Source organism: Lissotriton vulgaris, chromosome 12, assembly GCF_964263255.1.
Source record: "Lissotriton vulgaris chromosome 12, aLisVul1.2, whole genome shotgun sequence".
Classification (NCBI taxonomy): Eukaryota; Metazoa; Chordata; class Amphibia; order Caudata; family Salamandridae; genus Lissotriton; species Lissotriton vulgaris.
This window is the reverse complement of record NC_141700.1, coordinates 252,125,108-252,142,914: the sequence shown is the minus strand read 5'-3', so window position 1 is coordinate 252,142,914 and position 17,807 is coordinate 252,125,108. Positions and strand designations below refer to the sequence as shown.

The 17,807-nt window shown below is 50.6% G+C and overlaps 1 protein-coding gene across 3 annotated transcripts in view; it reads right to left on the bottom strand.

The window, feature by feature from the left end:
• The window catches only part of LOC147673887 (anillin-like), a 429,866-nt gene that overhangs the window by 409,823 nt on the left and 2,236 nt on the right, over window positions 1-17,807 (bottom strand). The window contains exon 2 of one of the 3 annotated variants that reach the window (XM_086947774.1): window positions 12,505-12,570. The exons of the other annotated variants lie outside the window; for them this stretch is intronic. The gene's annotated coding sequence lies outside the window, so the exon portion shown is untranslated. The remainder of the gene's footprint in view (window positions 1-12,504; window positions 12,571-17,807) is intronic. 3 annotated transcript variants of the gene reach the window in all.

The window sequence follows — 17,807 nt, the reverse complement described above, 5'->3', positions numbered from 1 at the left end:
GAGAAAGGGCCGATACGGATTGGTAATCCAGACTCTGGGGGTTAAGGTAAGCACTGGAGCAGGGGACCAAACAAGGCAGCGCCAAACTTAAACCCTCAACTGCACAGAGGCAGCCAGGTGCAGAGTGCCAACAGCATCGGGTGCCGAATGGCAACTGATGGGTGAGATTGCTTTCGAAGAAAGGCTGCAGGCCAGGAGGCTGGATGAGCAAAACCCACAGCTGCCCAGATAAGTAGTGATGCTAAGGTATGTAGGGACAACGTTGATCAAGCACCCGAAGGCGCAGGGGCTTTGGGTGCATGGGTTTTCTTACGCTTCAGAAAAGTCTTACTGGGCAGTTCGAGGTCAAGGGGGGTAGGGGAGACCTTTGAGTTGAGGCTGCAGGCGCTGCGGTGGAGACCGGCAGGGGTCAGCCCACAGTGGACTCTTGCTCAGAAGCAGTAGGGAACCTTCACAGGACCAGTGGGCCACTTGTAGTCAGGCTGTGGGCATCTGGTGCAGAGGCGAGTCCAGTGCTAGTTTTGCAGTTCCTCAGAGTAAAGGTCTTTGTTCTTTAAAATCTGGTAAGATCTGATATCCACAGGAGATCTTGATCTTTGTCGAAGGCAGGCAGTACTCCCATTGCTTTGGAGGTCACTGAGCTGCAAGACAGGTTGTCTTTTGGCGCAGGTTGATCGAGGGCTGAAGACAGGCCAGGAGAGCTGGGACCAAGTCAGTTGGTGTTTGCAGTCGTCTCTGCTGGCGCGACGCTGTAGCGTCCAGCTCTTCTTAGGTCACCAGTAATCTGATTTCAGTGTCTGCCACTTAAATACTAGATTTAGGGGTGTTACAAGGGAGTGACAGGTAGGGACCAGTGGGTTCCATACCTTGGGTGCCTGCACCATCTGTTATGCAAAAGAAACAATTGATGGATGGAATGCTGGACAATGCAAACATTCACCCCCAGTCACAAGTATCTGGGTTTAATCCAACTTTCTTTTGCTCACCACACTACCCCAGTTTGGACCCAGCCACATGCAAATCAGTCTTGACCCTGTTCCTTGTGGGAACAGTACAGCCCAAACTGCCAAGCTAGATCCTCCATGGACCGGAAACAAGCATCCTGGGACGGGTTTCAGGGCATCACCCTTCATCAGCCAGGTTAGCTTGAATCCAGTGGTGAAGGGAGCACAGGACCCACTTCTGGGCATACCCTTCTCACTTAGGGCGACATAAGCAAAAGAAACAATTGATGGACAGCATACTGGACAAAGCAAACATTCACCCCCAGTCACAAGGATCTGGGTTTAATCAAACTTTCTTTTGCTCACCACTACCCCAGTTTGGACCCAGCCATATGCAAATCAGTCTTGACCCCGTTCCTTGTGGGAACAGTCCAGCCCGAACTGCCAAGCTAGGTCTTCCCTGGACCGGAAACACCATCTATTATGTCACCCTCCTGTGTGAGGGGGGCATAGCCCTAGCCGCGATTGAATAAGTCCCACCATCTTCAAGACGGTGGGCATTGAAAAATGTGCTTCACTTCGCCTCCGGCATCTGAAGGGTGGAGTTGGCGAAAGCGAGAAACACCTTTCCTCACTAAGTTTTCTCTCTATGGTCCTCCCGCAAAAAGTCGGGGTTTGAACCGGGGGCTGCAATCTGTTGCTCTGGGTACATGTTTCCCGCACGCACATTTCTTGCGAGAAATTAGCGGTTTTCTTAAGCATTACTGGTATGGCGAGGAAGAGGAGGGTGGCAGCTCCGTGACACCACAGGAAAGCGGTAAGTGGTTTTAAGTTTATTTTTAATTCCTGTAAACTTACTTCATAATAGGGGTGGAGGCAGGCAGCGTAGCAGAGCAACTCCGTGGACCTCCATGTAGCCCCGCTACGCCCAGGGTTAGTCTTTTCATATTGGGTTCTCACCGTTTCTATGTACGCAGGGGAGGGTGCCTTCTGGTTGAGGCTTCAGAAGAAGGTCGAAGGAGGACGTCCAATGCCAGGATCGCTGGGGGGGAGGGGGGGGGGGGGGGGGAAGAACCTCATTGTGGTGTTTGTCACACATTTCGGTACAGGGAGCTTACGACTTGCGGTTCCAGCTGCATCTGGAGTCCTGGCTTGGGTTGCTGTTGGACAAATCTTGTGTCCACAGGAGATCAGAGTCTTACTGGAAGGCAGGGCAGATCCCCAGGGTTCCTGGAGGCCGCTAGCTGCAGAAAGTGCCGGTTTCAGCTTGCAGGGATTCCAAAGCAGGAGATAGGCCAGTAGGTGTCTACATCCTCTATCAAGGCACCCTCCAGAGGGAGGGGGCATAGGCCTCTTCCTAATTGGGGGAGTGTCCTCATCTTCAAGATGGAGGGATTAAGATGTGTGCTTCACTTTGCCTCCTCCACCTGAGGAATGGGGTTGGAAAAGGTGGGCACACAGCCCTTTCCGCTGCTTCTCCTACCCAAAGTGGGGGTCAGAAATGGTGGTGACCGGTAGCAGATAGCAAAAGGCTGGGGGCAGCAAACAAAGGCGACAAGCCTTTGAAGCTTCATCTTTGTGGACCCTGCCCATCCTGAGGAAGGAGGAATTCCACCTCTGCCCAGGATGGGCTTTGTCTCATGACCCAGACAGCAGAGGCTCTACTCAGGGGTCCAGAAACCTGTCTGGTGGTGGCAGATGGCTGGCAGCCAGTCAGGAACCACACCAGAGCTGGTCGTTTTTCAGGGGGCATCTCTGAGATGCCCTCCGAGGGCATTTTACATTAAATACCATACTGGCATCAGTGTGTCTTTAATGGGCTAAGAAGTTTGGTCACAAACTTTCCAGTTTTCAGTGGAGCCATTCCGAGGCTGTGGAGTTTGTATTCACAAACTCCCAGCTCCTATACTCAAAATGGCTTCACTGCACTTACAAGGTCTGTGAATCCGTTTTGGGATGTGAAAGTCTGCTCATGCAGCTATGCCCTCACCAATGGTATGGTGCGCCCTGCCTTTAGGGCTGTAAGGCCTGCCAGAGGGGTGACTTACCCATGTCACAGGCAGTTTTGAAGGCCAGGGGTGGGTACCATGTTGAACTTTTCAGTTTAGTCTGCACCTGTACACACAGCATGTAGCGGCAGGTTGAGGGTGCTTAGGTGAGGGATCTCGGAGGGTTGCATTATATATGCTGCAGCCCTCAGAGGCCCTCTCTGGTCACAAGGCCTTGTGGTATCAGGTTACCTTTTACAAGGGACTTACAGGTGGCCTAGAGGTGTGCCAATTGTGGAGACAAATGTATGATTTTGGGAAAGAACACAGAACCTGGTAAAACGATTGGCAGGGGCCCAGGGTACACTAAATCCAATTGGTATCAGGTATCTGGCAAAAAGTTAGAGGGTAACTATGAAAAACTAGGCACTTTCCTACACACAATTGTATGGTTTTTGGTATGCTGGTAGCTTTGTACATCTCTATGGGTCCCTTTAAGCCATTTCATCGGATAAAGTCTATTTATCTGGTTATTGCACTGGGTTGGCAATCCGAGATTTTGATTATAGCTTCTACCCTGACCAAATGTTTGGAGAAAAAGAAGTGGAGAGATTTGCTGGTGTGGGCATTTTATTATCATCCCAAATCAGTGTCTTTGTGAGATCTAAAGAAGCAGTCAAATTGTATAGATATCGGGACCTGCAGGGGTGGACTCTATTAAAGACCTCCGAATTGTCCAGCAATGAGTGACCGATCTCTTCAGTTAATCCATGCCTGTACATTTGTTGATGGCTGGATGCCAAATTGAAGCTTGCAGCTTATTTTTTTATTTTAACAAGTTTTATATAGTGCGAACTTGACCTGAAGGTATCTGGTATCAGAGCGCTTTACATAACACCAGTAACGTTTACATGAGGACACATTCATTTTAGTTAGGCATGAGGAGATTAAATGATTTGCCCAGAATCACAGGTTGTTCAGCTACATTGCCGAGACTCAAACCTGGTTCCCCAGACTCGAGGTTGACCGCCCTAGCCGTTAGGCCAACTCATCTCCCCATAGCTTAGTCTCATTTAACAGCACAAGTCAAGGAGAGTTGGGATCAGTGCAGATTTTGTCTGAGTGCTGACAGGAAGGAAGATCCACACCAGCAAACAGTATGATCGGTTCACAAAGTGAAATGTACTCGTCTTGGAGTGTTTAATCACTGGGCTTTTGTTTCCAGTGGGTTGCCAGGGATTATACTGGAAGGAGAGAAGTTTATAAGCCAACCTAAGTTAGTAGGGTCAATGGGACATCTTCTGAGAAACGACTGTCAAGGAAGATAGTTTCCCCGAGGCAGGGATGCAAAGATGCATTTATAGGGGAGGTGGACTTTTTCTAGAGCATGTATCAGTGATGAAGGATATATTTTAAAAGGGGTTCAGCAGGAGTTCCCTATTGGTGAGCAATTGGGTTCCTTAGAGAGGTTCCGCGGTTCTGGAAATAACAGGCTCATTGGTACAGGTAAAAAACAAAAAAAATTATAATTAAAAAAAATATGCGCCATTTGATGGCGTCTTCTAGTGGAGGAGGGACACGTTTTCAAGAGGAGGTAATTTGGAGTTCCTCAGGGTGAATGGAGGTTAATCTCTAGGGATGGGTGTTACCTGTGGTTTCTGAAGGGTGACATAAGAGCAGGGCTTTAAGTGGACCAGGTCCTTCCAGAGCTCGGCAATGGCAGTTTTAAAAGGGGGGCATTAAAACAGGTCCCTATAAGGCACAGATTTTTTTGCTCTGCCTTTTTATCCTGTAGCAATACCAACTTGTGGACACCCCTAGCAAACATGGCTCATGCTACGAGAGTCACACATAGTAACACTTCCAATAGTCGCACCTTCACCCAGTCACAAAAAAAAAAGAAAATGAAGTATAACTGGAAAAGGAGTGCCTGTGATGTTGTTTTAAAGGCATACTGGGCTCTCCATGCCTCCTCTCCCTGCTCGACTGGAGCAACCTGTCTGGAGTCACTTTGGGGCCTCCAGCAGCTGCACAGCTCAGTGTCCTGCGGTCCTGACCTTTCTTGCTACATATTTGCTGCTGGATGAGCTGTTAGAAACAAGAACAATGGAAAAAGGAGGAACTCATTCTGCGCTATTCGAAAATAGGGGACAATTAATTCACCTATTTTTATGACAAATGTTCACTGTGAAGTTAATTAAACATTCTGTACATGATCACTCGCACAAGGGGACATGATTACACATTTTATTTTTTGTAATCAGCATAAGTTATTTTATCTTATTTCTTATTCTCTTTTTTCTTTTAAACAAAAAAATGTTTTTATATCAATACTTAATACACTATGTATCACTATATACATCCATATATACACACCTATATACAGCAAACAACAAAAACACTTTAGACAAAAATCAAAAGAAGAACTAAAAACTAAATAATGTTTTACCCTTAGGAAAAAATTGTAGCAAAAGATAAGTGCCCTCCCATTAGCTATAGGGGGTGCACTAGGAGGTAGTCGGACACCACTGGTTCAATGCACAGATTTACAGAACCTAAAAACAACAAGAGTGTCACACGGCATTAATTTCCTAAATCAATTTTTATACAAGGACTCCTCCATATGGATGAGCTGTTGTTGGCAAATAGTAATCATCCCTGTCACAGGTGGAACTGATGGGGAATGGACCCATTTCTAAATAATGATTTTAAGAGCATGCATTCTCCCTTTTACTCCTCACTGCCAGATATTGCTGGATCACCTTTATATGCAGGATTCCTGGATGGATGCATGCATTTGTCTGTCGTGGTGCTGGATGTGAGCCATACTGGGGTCAAAGAAGTCACTAAATAAATGTGGTAGCGGGTTAACCTCCAATCTGATCCGGAGCCCCGCAACAGCCGTGCTCATGTGAACTTTAAACTGCGCATAAGTTGTTTTCTTTAATGAAATACGGACAATGTATAAGCTAGGATTCGGTAAGTTTCACTTAGGTCATATGAATATGTGTGTCCTTGTTAGAATTGGGGGTCTCTGGTTGGCGTAGGTAGGTACTCGCAACAAGCAGGGACCCTCTCCTCTAAGTCAGGGCAAAGGATTACTCTCATGAAATAACCCCTGCTCACCCTCTAGGTAGTGTGGCGCAAGCAGTCAAGGCTAATCTCTGGAGCACATGTGGTTAAGCATTTGCAATGTCCCACCCAGTAATCACCAACCCACCACACAGACACACGGCTGTAGATTTAGTAAAAATATATCATATATCTAATCTATATATATCTACATCATACATCATATTACATACTACATACATCATACTACATACATCATACATATCTAATATCATATATATTCTTAAGCAGGCTTTAGATAAAGTCTTTAGGACTTCAAAATGGTTCCAGTAACGTTCAATATGCCACAGTTCTCAAAATGTAAGGTTTTGGTCCTTTTAGGCAGTTCGCTTAGGTTGGTGCGCTTCCTAGCGCTCCTGTACGCTCCGTACGGCTTCAGGGAAGAGCCCTGCTACGCTTCTTGCGTGAGCCGGCGGACGGCGCAACCTAGGTAAATGGAGGGTACGGGACGTACCAGCAGCCGCACTACAAGCGCACTATTCTCAGTGCATTCGCTTGCAGCGTATGCCTCTTTCTTGCCAGGTACGGTGCGCTCAGTCTCACTGTCACAAGCGAAGGTGGCGAGGCGTACCAGGGGACGCGTCCGGCTAGTTTTAGAGGCAGGAGGGGTGTACGCTGCGCCCAAGGCGCTCGGATGCAAAACACAAAGCGTACAGTTCCCAGCCCACTCGCTTCAGCCCAATAGAACCGCACAGTTTTTTACCTTGGTTCTTGATCGGGGCGGACGGCTCTAGGCTGATGTCCGACGTTGCAGTGCCGTCCTGGAGGGCGGGTGGCGCAGAGGCCACGGGGTTGCTTCTGTTGGTTGACGGTGCTTCGGGGGACACAGGCTCACAAGGGCAGAGTCCTGGGGTCCAGAAGGGGGTTGTGGTTGACGGCGAGTCATTAGTGCGACCGGGCTCACGACAGGGAAGCGAAGTCGGCAGACGTCCGTCTTTGTGATGTGATCTCGGACGCAGGGGCCACAGCGTCGCGGTACTCGGATCGGACAGGTCCTCTCTTGCTGCGTGAGCTACAGCTTGGCTCTGGGCGGCAGGTGCAGTGTGCAGGCCAGACGGAGCTGGGCTATACTTTGCGGCTGCAGCTTTTGGGCCAGGTCACAGGTCACTTTGCTCAGCGGGACCAGGGGTGCACGGATTCCTCAGAGGGCGCGTTTACACAGCGCACTAAGCTTCTCTTTGTGGGACTGCAGGACAGGCAACACCATCAGTAGTTCCTCCTTCAGAGGGGGGTAATGCCCAATGTTCCTGGGGTGCAGTTCAGGGGGCAGACTCACACGCAAGCCCTTGGAGATTGTTCACAGCAGAGGCACAAGTTGAAATTTAAAAGTCTTTCTCAGTCTGCTCTCCTTCATGCAGTAAGGCACCCACCACAGGCCAGTCTCTCAGGATTAGACACAGTAGTCCTCCATGCAGCTTTCCCAGGTCCTTCTCTTTGGGCAGAGTTTCTTCTTGGCGTAAACAGGATCTGATTTCTTAGGAGCAGGGCTCCTACTTTTATAGGACATTTCTTTTGTTCTTGCAGGCCAGAGGGTCTTTGCCTAATCCAGTCAGTCTCTGAGCACTTTGTTTTTCAGGCTCTGGTTTCTTCTTTCGGTGTGCAGGGCAGGGACATTAGACGCTCTGCAGGAGGTGGAGCCAGCATTGTCATGACAAGTACAGTCAGGAGCACTCTGTTGACAGTCTTCCCTCTTCCTGGGCCAGGTGCAGGGCAGAGTCATCAGTCGCTCCCCAGGGGCTGGAGCCGGCATTGTGGTGGCAGAGCACATCCCTATTCAGACTCAAGGGGCACTCCCTCCACCCATCCTGGTGTAATCCCCCTATTCACCACCTGTCATCCCGAGCCCTGTCACTCCTAGAACCCAGACAGCAGATGCACATCCTAGCAGAGGCAGGCTGAAATGGTTAGGCAAGCAAACGCTAACTTTCTATACGTAGCATTTGTAAACACAGGATTTTAAAATAAACTTTACTAAAAGGAGTAATTTATTATTCTGAGTTCAGGCATACTAAACATTACTTTCTATCATGTTCCCTAAGCCTGCTGGGATTATAGAGTGTAATAATTCCAGCAGCCCACTCTGGCCTATGAGAACAGGTAGCCTTACAATAGTGAAAAACGCAATTGGCTGTAATTCACTATTTGGACATGCCACACACATCAGGGCTTGTCCTACCTTATGCTTACAATGCACCCTGCCCTTGGGCCTACCGTAGGGGTGACTAATATGAAGTTAAGGGAAGGTTTAGGGATTGGCAAGTAGGTGTACTTACGCAGTTAGCCTGACAGTACCAGACTGCACGCAGGTCTTGCAATGGCAGACCTTAGGCACATTTTACTAGGCCGCTTCTGTAGTTGGCACAACCAGTGCTGCAAGCCCACCTGCAGCATTTGTATTTACAAGCCCAGGCACTCCTGGTGCACTTTACTGGGGTCTGACAGTAAACCAAATAGGCCAATCATTGAATCCAATCACATATACACATTTTATACAGGGAGAGCATATGCACTTTAGCACTGGTTAGCAGTGGTAAAGTGCCCAGAGTCATTAACTCCTTTGCTGCAGCGGTAATTCCGCCGCAACGCTAGGGGTGATGGGGGGCCGTGCGGCGCTCCCTTGCTCGTGACTGAACCGCTCCGTCACGAGCTTTGGGCACGCTGTGCTTGTGACGGAACGGTTCTGTCACGGCCCCGCCCGCTCAATAGAACGCTCAGCGCAGGCGCGAAATCGGTGCCACGCAGGCGTGCCGTGCGGGCCGTGACAGAACCGTTCTGTCGCCAGCACAGCGCGTCCGAGGTTGGTGACGGAGCGTTTCAGTCACCAGCATGGAACCGGTTAAACCAACAAAAAAAGGTCAGAGGGAAAATTGGAGGAAGACAAAACGTCAGGGATGACCCTGCCAAGAGGGCCAAGTCGAACAGTCCTCTGTTTCTTCATTGACTGGCACTGCCACCAGGATCGAATTGGGGCAAAGAACTAGCTCAGGCACCCAAAAAAAGTGTTACACGTTTGCTGATCGCAACCTTTCATGAATCATTGTGTGGTTAGCATTAGGGGCTTATTTTGATGAGAAATGTGTGGTAAAATATGTTATTTAAAGTTTCATAGGCCAGTAGCATCAGTCAAGACTAGAAACACTTATTCCATAACAGATCACCTACGTCTTCTGACACATACCTTCAGGTCAACAAAGCTCTCATCAATGCATGCATCAATGAATGCAATGCTCTCTTAGATCACCAAGCCCTTGCTAACCCCAGGATCTCTGGATCCCCTGTCCGGAACTAAAACTCCTGTTTATTTTTAGAGATTCTCAGTCACTTCTGTCCAACATGGCCCCAGAGGTTCACACTCATCCTCAAGTCTGTAAGTTTCTGCTCACCTCAAGGACCCATGGGTCCTACAAATGCTAAGGACACGAGGCTCATACTCCCCATCAGTTGATCACCAAACTACCCACTAACCAATAGGATCTGTAAGTACATTTCCACGATTTGGCCACCCACGGATTTAGGTCCATGAGCCTGCAGCTCACCCTCAGCTTCTAGGGTTCATACTCTCTCAGTTACCCAAAGCATTGCTCACTCTTAGGTCTAAAAAGGCTCCTGATTGCACCAATGACACCTGCAGTCAGTGGCCACCTGCTTTAGGAAACCATAATATTTTCAGAAGAACACCATTCCCCATAGAAATTCGATGGATTTTGGTCTTTGAGTACTTTTAATTTCTGCAGTCTTCCAAACTTGATTCTGGGAAGTGGATTTAACACTTCCTTTGGGTGTCCAGCAACTTCTAAAATCGAGCTACCGACTACTGGTCCATCAGAGAGCTAAGGTGTGTGCATAGGGTACTATTCTATCAGTTCCTTATTCTCCCTGACCAGGAAACTTCCAACATGCTCTTCTCCATCAACTCTTCGTTTCATCATTTGCTGTTCACTCTTTCTCCATTTGCCATCTCCTTGAACTCCACTTGTTTTCCATCCTTTACTCTAAACCAGGCTTCTCCAACGCGTTGCACGGGAGCTACTGGTACCTCTCCTGTGTGCAACCTAGCCTACCAAACTAGAAACTTTAGCTTTGTTGAATTAATATATGTACACCAAAACTGAAAGCACGTATTTAAGATGAAAACGTGTTTCTTTTCAGAACTCAAACTGATGTTGGAGAAAAACTACTGAATCGCCAAAATATATTTAAAGGGCATATTGGAGTAATAAATCATGAGGTGTTGGGAAGACTTATTACTAATAGTACATGGATGTCAGGGGTATTACTGCTATGGCTGGTATGTATTACTCACATACAGGCATTCTACATTGACAAAGCCTTTATTACGTTACTGCTAGCAATCCTGCCTGGAAAATTTAGGTGACCAATGCATGTACTCCTGCAAATGGTGTCCACTAATAATATCTCGTCTGATGTGGTCAGTATAAGAACACTACGAATATTAGTAGCTTGGGGTGATTTTCATTGAACAGAAGTAGCTATTATTAAAGGAAAGGTTGGAGACCCCTATAATTCAACTCTTCGCACCACTCTGTTCCTCGCCACATCTCATTTCTTTTGGTCCCTTTCCTTTTTCGTTCCACTTTCATGTCGGGATGGAAATTTTCCGTTTTTATTCATTTTTTGTAACAAATTGAAAAGTTACTTAAAACATTTGTGGTTCTTGGTGTTTTTTCCCTCATTCCACGCACAGTACTTGAATGAAACTCCCAGTTTCAGTGCGGGGAAACTAGCAGCAGGCACTGTAACTTGTCTGTCCGATCGTTGTGACCTGCTGCGGGGGGAAAAGGCCTCCTTCCTACATGAAGACTTGTTCATTTTGCTGCTCAAAAGAAGCACCTTCCTCAAAGGCTCACCGACACCTTCTGGGGCCCGGGACGTAAGGAGTTGTACCACATGATGCGAGTCCTCGGGACGCCCAAATGTCATTCTGCAAAGAACAATGAATGGGCCTAATTTATAGCTTGCTCAGACCACTTCTCACTTGAAACGGCAGCAGTGTATTGGTTAAAAAAAATCAGCCCAAGTATGTGGGGCTGCTCTAATCACAGACAAAAATAAACAGCCCACTAGCTGACCCCCACAGGCTGCTCGGGCACCAGCTGATTGCCCACCTTGCCAACCTGATCCCAACAGCTCAAAATGCAGGCTGGTAAGCTTGGAGTGTCATGTGCCCCACCACACATTCATCAATGAATTGGAGGCTTGCTTTCAACACGGCACACTGATACACGCATGCCATTTATATGTTAAGCAGATATCACAATTTAAAGCACTATAACTGGATACGTTTCTCCTGGGATCACGCTTGCCTTCTGCCTGCATGTATTTGTGTCCCACAGAGCAATGGGTACTCGGTGCCAGATGTGGACAGGATTACAATGAAAATATAGATTGTGCAACAAACTTTTGGATTTCATAAAGAGTCTTCACAATTAAAAAGTGTTTCCTATAAACAGGAGTATTGTTTTACTTTAATCACATTACATCACTGTACTGAGAGACATTTGTTCAAGGAGTTTTTAATCATGCATTGACAATCATTCTTACTGCGTTCTGGTGACAATTTTACTGGTGAACCCAAGTCAGTGTACCCTATATTTTAGGCCTTAGTTATTACACAGAGCAATATTACGGGTTATTTAAATAAACATGTTTTTGTACAGCGCCCTTTCGAGTTAGACCATTCCCCTAAGTGTGTAGGCCACGCCTCTTAAGCAGGGTTATTTTTATTTAAGAGGTTTTATATAGCGCTGGCTTCACCATTGGGTATCAGTGCTTTCCATTGGAATGACGATAGTACATGGGTTACGAAACAAATAGTAACGAAATACAACATTTAGATTTGGTAGACTCAAAGAACAAAAATTCATAACATATCTTGATTATGATACAGAGTAAAAGGATGAAGCTATGTACAAAACACATGAATTAAATTAACAAGCATTTACAATGCAATGGTCTCGGCATTATTAAAGGTAGAGCTATTGGCATTGCTCATATTAAACATAAATAAATGGTATGGTCATTTACAATGGCAATAGGTGAGCATTAGAGAGTAGTAGAGTATTTGAGGACACAGCCACACAGACACACAGAGCCACACAGACACACAGAGCCACGCACACACAGAGCCACACACAGACAGAGTGTCAAGATGCCAAGAATCCACAGGAGCCGATGCTAGTCCCAACGCCCCACCACCTCAGTTGCTGCCCAATAATAAATGTCGAGGCTACCCCTAACGAGGGGGGAAAAGGGGAAGTGGACGAAAAAAGAGAGAGAGACAGCCTCTTCGTAATTGATGCAGTACTTCCGCTGGTTCAGTTGGGCTCTTGAGTTTGCGCCCTGCAGGAAAAAAACACATGTACAACACCAAACCACCAAGCTTTGAATTATAACTACTAACACTTGAGATAATGCCTTACCCTGAAACCATAGGCTATTGCGGTTCTCTCAGGATTAGAAGTTTTAGCATTCACGAATCTGTAGTACTGTAAATAACATGACACATAACATCATTAGTACATTCCCTTCAACTATTTAGGCAAGGTCTAAATATGAATACTAGGGTTCTGATACCAGTCACAGATTCTGAAGTCTTTTGTAATTTCTTCAACTGTTTAGGAGTTCAAACTATCCTAGTTTAGTAAATACTCGGCACTAAGGATTTAATTTGAAGCCCTAACTATGAGTAATTAATAAGCTAAATTATAAGAATTAAATTTTGCTTCTAGCGTAGAAAAAGGAAATTAAATTTGAAGAGTCAATTCCACAAGCTAGAAAGGAACAACTAAACCCTCACCGAAGGCCAGGTTCTGAAGCTCTTAATGAAAACTCAGGTCACACTTTTGAATTCACGTTGTGCATAAACTACGAAAAATGTTCACAGTCACAATACAAGGCAATGAATTTCTTACTGGAATCCAACGTTGCGCATGCGATAAATACTTGCTGAGACTCAGGCCTGATATTTTACTTCGCAATGTAGAACCCAGGAACAACGCTGCTACTCGCGGTTAGATTACAGTTGAAGTGCGCAGTTGGTAATCTAAACGCGCGCATCATTCAGCTGTGAACCGCGAGACTCTAAACACTAGAGCGGCAACCTTCAGTCTTGCCGCTGCGCAGAGCGCTCTTAGTTTTCTGTCCATATGCGCCTAAACTGGACAAACACAGTCTTAAGAAATAGACTGACACCACATGATGTCTTTTCCATCGTCGATATTTAAAAGGTGATTTCCTCAGAAAGCTTCCTTTGGGGTTTTGCTCGCCAGTTTGAACTGCAGCCAGAGAGGTCTTGACACAGAGCCACACACACACAGAGCCACGCACACACACACACAGAGACCCCCCCACACACAGAGCCCCCCCACACACACACACACACAGAGCCCCCCACACACACACAGAGCCCCCCCACACACACACACAGAGCCCCCCCACACACACAGAGCCCCCCCCACACACACACACAGAGCCCCCCCACACACACACACAGAGCCCCCCCACACACACACAGAGCCCCCACACACACACACAGAGCCCCCACACACACACACAGAGCCCCCCCACACACACAGAGCCCCCCCACACACACAGAGCCCCCCCACACACACAGAGCCCCCCCACACACACAGAGACCCCCCACACACACAGAGACCCCCCCACACACACAGAGCCCCCACACACACACAGAGCCCCCACACACACACACAGAGCCCCCCCCACACACACACAGAGCCCCCCCCCACACACACACAGAGCCCCCCCCCACACACACACAGAGCCCCCCCACACACACAGAGCCCCCCCACACACACAGAGCCCCCCCACACACACAGAGCCCCCACACACACACAGAGCCCCCCCCACACACACACAGAGCCCCCCCCACACACACACAGAGCCCCCCCCCACACACACAGCCCCCCCCCACACACACACAGCCCCCCCACACACACACACAGCCCCCCCACACACACAGAGCCCCCCCACACACACAGAGCCCCCCACACACACACACAGAGCCCCCCCCCCACACACACACAGAGCCCCCCCCCCACACACACACACAGAGCCCCCCCCACACACACACACAGAGCCCCCCCCACACACACACACAGAGCCCCCCCCACACACACAGAGCCCCCCACACACACACAGAGCCCCCCCCACACACACAGAGCCCCACACACACACACACAGAGCCCCACACACACACACAGAGCCCCCCACACACACACACAGAGCCCCCCACACACACACACAGAGAGCCCCCCCCCCACACACACACACACACAGAGAGAGAGCCCCCCCCACACACACACACACACAGAGCCCCCCCACACACACACAGAGCCCCCCCAAACACACACAGAGCCCCCCCCCACACACACAGAGCCCCCCCCACACACACAGAGCCCCCCCCCACACACACAGAGCCCCCCCCACACACACAGAGCCCCCCCACACACACACAGAGCCCCCCCACACACACACAGAGCCCCCCCCACACACACACAGAGCCCCCCCACACACACACAGACTGAGTCAGGGGAAGAGTGCTGCAGTCCCGGCAGTCAGCAGGGGATCAAGGACTCCGTAGCATAGTGAGGCAGGAAATAGGTGCATTCAGCCAAGAATACCATCCGCTGAATCATAATAGCCAAGGGGAATAACTGAACAATAGGACATGGATGATGTTAGAGGAGAACTAGGAGAGCACAAGGACCAGACGTGTGGGATGTAGGTAAAATGACCACTACAAGATTGCAACCATATGAATGCAAGTGGCATAGTACTCTTTCCATGGCCAGCATAGAGTCAAGACTAGGGAAGGGCATGCCCCTTTTAGAATTTTAGACAGGAGGACAAAATGGGTGACCCATAGCGACATCAAACAACAAAACAAAATGGGCACCCACCAATGTAAATATTGTGGCTCCTGGACGTTCCAACGAGCCAGCCGATCCACGACAATCCTTATATAATCTTCTGCACCGATCAGGCTTGCATGTAGCCCACAGTCAATGACAAGAAGAGCAGGAAGGGCAGGCAAAGCCTTAGCGACTAGCACCGATATGCTGCCAAAACTCGGCAGCCCCCACGTCTTCCTCTTCCCAACTCCGGGATAATGAAGCAGAACTTGCAGGAGCATTTGGGACCCTAAGAATTGTATCCTGGTATCGCGCATCACCCAAAAGCTTTACCCAGCAGTATGGGGGTTGTTCACAAGTCAACAGTATATAGGCAGGAGGCAGCGCCGGAGGGGTAGAATAAGCCTTAAGATCAGCACAGGATCGAGGTCACGGCAGCAGGGTAGAGTGTTGATCCCAGCCTTACAGTGCAGTGGAAAGAAGCAGCGCCAGAGGGGCAGATCGAATCCTCAAACCAGCTCCGCATCCAGGATCATTACGGCCAGAGGAGGTGTTCTCCATGCTTTGCCCTGGGATCCCCATCTGGGCAGCATCGAGACTCAACGAGCTGCTAGAGGTGAAGAGAATCAGGCCTGGACTCGGGAGCCTCCGATCCCCTTTTGAGTCAGCCGATGCCGGGCTACATAGAAAAGCTGCGCTGTCTCTGCACGTTTCGTGCTGCTGGTCATCACCACGCTAGGCTCATCAAGTCCTCAGGGAGCCCTTCTCCGCTGGGGCTAAAACAATGGCAGTCCGATGCTCTCCCCTTCCCTTCTGCAGCCCGTCCCTTCTCCGCTGCCAGTGCGCAGAAGACCCTTGTAGCCAGTTAAGGAGCTTCAATCTCACTGCTAAGATCGGACCTGCGGTCGGACTGTCCAGGTTGAAAAGCTTCACCCCTTGCAAATCCCAGTTGCAGCGCACTCTTCAATAAGTTAATCTGAAGTAGCAGGCTCAGCATTGACTGTTTTCCAGACCAATGTCAGCTTTAAGGTAAGAATACTTCAATGTTGGTCAGTTTGGGGGTTGGATGGCAGGGTAACTAAGGGATTTCCATTGATAGTGATCCCCACCCCAGGAGCTCACAAAGAGCACTCCTGTACCAGCACCATCTTGGATTTGGAGTTGCCACATGACTTTTAGATACACACCACCCCCCCAATGTATTCGTTCCACTCTAAGCCCTGCATTCGAGGTGGGGTGGCCAACTAGCATGGGTGCAAATTCAGGATGGCGAGTGTAAAAATTCAGGATGGTGAGTGTAAAAATTCAGGAAAAAATTTGTGACAAAAGGTATGCTTTGCAGACACATCAGTGGATGTCATGCAATAGTGTATAAATAAATAGGCAAGGAACTGAAGTATAAGTCACCTCTCCTGTTGTCATTTCTCCTGCCCGTTCATTGCTCCTGCCCAACCACTGCTCCCGCTCCGTCCCCGCTCCCGCCCCATCCACCGCTCCCGCCCCGTCCACCGCTCCCGCCCCGTCCACCGCTCCCGCCCCAACCACCGCTCCCGCCCCAACCACCGCTCCCGCCCCAACCACCGCTCCCGCCCCAACCACCGCTCCCGCCCCAACCACCGCTCTTGCCCCAACCACCGCTCTTGCCCCAACCACCGCTCTTGCCCCCACTCCTGCTACCGCTCTTGCCCCTGCTCCGTCCATCGCTCCCCCCACCACCCCTGCCCCATCCACCACACCTGCTCCCGCTCCTGCCCCAGTCCACCACTCCCGCCCCAGTCCACCACTCCCGCTCCAGCGCCAGTCCACCTCTCCCGCCCCCGCCCACCTCTCCCGCCCCCAGTCCACCGTTCCCGCCCCCAGTCCACCGCTCCCGCCCCCAGTCCTGCTACCGCTCTTGCCCCTACTCCGTCCATCGCTCCTGCTCCGCCCACCACCCCTGCCCAATCCACCACGCCTGCTCCCGCTCCTGCCCCCAGTCCACCGCTCCTGCCCCCAGTCCACCACTCCCGCCCCAGTCCATCGCTCCCGCTCCACCGCTTCCGCCCCCAGTCCACCGCTTCCGCTCTCGCCCCAGTCCACCGCTCCCGCCCCCAGTCCACCGCTCCCGCTCCTGCCCCAGTCCACCGCTCCCGCTCCTGCCCCCAGTCCACCGCTCCCGCTCCTGCCCCCAGTCCACCGCTCCCGCTCCTGCCCCCAGTCCACCGCTCCCGCTCCTGCCCCAGTCCACCGCTCCCGCTCCTGCCCCCAGTCCACCGCTCCCGCTCCTGCCCCCAGTCCACCGCTCCCGCTCCTGCCCCCAGTCCACCGCTCCCGCTCCTGCCCCAGTCCACCGCTCCCGCTCCTTCCCCCAGTCCACCGCTCCCGCTCCTTCCCCCAGTCCACCGCTCCCGCTCCTGCCCCCAGTCCACCGCTCCCGCTCCTGCCCCCAGTCCACCGCTCCCGCTCCTGCCCCCAGTCCACCGCTCCCGCTCCTGCCCCCAGTCCACCGCTTCCGCTCCTGCCCCCAGTCCACCGCTTCCGCTCCTGCCCCCAGTCCACCGCTTCCGCTCCTGCCCCCAGTCCACCGCTTCCGCTCCTGCCCCCAGTCCACCGCTTCAAGTCCACCGCTTCCGCCCCCAGTCCACCGCTTCCGCTCTCGCCCCCAGTCCACCGCTTCCGCTCTCGCCCCCAGTCCACCGCTTCCGCTCTCGCCCCCAGTCCACCGCTTCCGCTCTCGCCCCCAGTCCACCGCTTCCGCTCTCGCCCCCAGTCCACCGCTTCCGCTCTCGCCCCCAGTCCACCGCTTCCGCTCTCGCCCCCAGTCCACCGCTCCCGCCCCCAGTCCACCGCTCCCGCCCCCAGTCCACCGCTCC